This window comes from Neopelma chrysocephalum, unplaced genomic scaffold (assembly GCF_003984885.1).
Source record: "Neopelma chrysocephalum unplaced genomic scaffold, ASM398488v2 Primary Assembly neopelma1_84, whole genome shotgun sequence".
NCBI lineage: Eukaryota > Metazoa > Chordata > Aves > Passeriformes > Pipridae > Neopelma > Neopelma chrysocephalum.
This window is the reverse complement of record NW_020897746.1, coordinates 11,290,678-11,292,242: the sequence shown is the minus strand read 5'-3', so window position 1 is coordinate 11,292,242 and position 1,565 is coordinate 11,290,678.

Below are 1,565 nucleotides of genomic sequence, written 5' to 3'. Positions count from 1 at the left end.
GCTCCCCCAGAACACACAGCCCTGCTCCCCCAGAACACACAGCCCTGCTCCCCCAGCTCCCAGCGTGGCACGGCAGAGGTTGGGTTTGCTGTGGAGCTGAGATTTCTCCCTTCCAAGCCTCCCCAGTCCCCAAGGATGGCAGCGTGGGTCTGTCCAGCTGTCCCACAGCTGGTGCCAGCCCCGCTGCCCCTTCCCTTGCTCCAGCAGCTGTGGCCTCCCTCCATCCCCCTGGGTGCCTCCATCTTCCCAGTCCCCACCACAGCTCTCGCATCCGCAGCGCTTTGTTCTCCCACTCACTCCCTGTTTCCTCCGTCATTCCGGCTCCTCCCTGTGCCTGCTTTCCCCAGGAGCCTCCCGGGAGAGCCGAGGCTCCTCCAGGCTGCTGCAGACGTGCTCAGGGAGCCCGGCCCGTGGAGCTGGGCAGGGCACGGGGGGTCTGCAGGGCTCACAGGGAAGGTCAGGAGGTGGGAGCCAGGGGCTGCCAGGGCCGAGCTCCAGGAACTCTGCTTGGATCCACCCGGGTACCTTCCAACAGACCTCTGCCTTCTGCATCCCATTCCTATGGAATGGGAGTGGGAGTGGATGCAATCCTGGGGTCCTGGGGTCCCTCCCTGGGGTCAGTGCTTATTTTCTTGCCATTGGTGATGCCAGGGACAGACCCAGGCCCGGGCTCTGTGTGGTGGGCGGGGGGTCAGTGCCAGCAGAGCCACATTCCAGTGCCCAGCTCGGCTCATCCCGGCGCTGTCCCTCACCACGGGCAGGGCCACGTGCTCCGAGGCAGAGCATGATGCAGGTGCCACCTCAGGGAGCAGAACAGTTCCCAGCCCACAAATACCTGGAAACAGCAGCTTGCCCTGCTGGGAATCTTGCTCAGAGCCCTGCTGGGGAAGATGGAGAGCCAGGAGCTCGGCTGTGCCTCAGTCTCCCCCTCGGTGAAATCATCCCATCCCACCTGAGTCCTGCGTGACCGAGCACGAGGCGGGAGCTGGGAATCCCTGGATCCAGCACTGTGCCTCCCATCCTGCAGAATAAGTGCCTGGATTGTTCATCCTCGGCTAATCCCCAATAAATGGCTTTGCTCAGTTTGCTGGTGGTGCTCGGGGGGGATTTAACCACTGAGAGCTGCTGGCACATGTGGGGCATCTCCAACAGGGAGACACCTTCTAAGTGCTGACCCTGGGAAGGTGTAAACTCACGTGTGCCTCGAGCAATGCAGGGAGCAGCACACTCAGTGCTGCACTCCTGGTGTCACCCTCAGGGATGTGGTGCCCATGGTGATGGAGGGACCAGCTCCCACCAGCACCAACAGTGACAGAATCATGGAATGGTTTGGGCTGGAAGGGAGAGACCAGGTTGCTCCAAGCCTTGTCCAATGTGTCCTCGGACACTTCCAGGGATGGGGCAGCCACAGTTTCTCTGGGCAACCTGTGCCAGGGCCTCCCCACCCTCACAGGGAGGATTTTCTTCCTAATATTTAATCTAAACCTATTCACTGTCAGATTGGAGCCATTGAAGGGGACCCTCGAGGCACCACAGATGCTCCTGCTGGAATCCTGGTGAGTGAC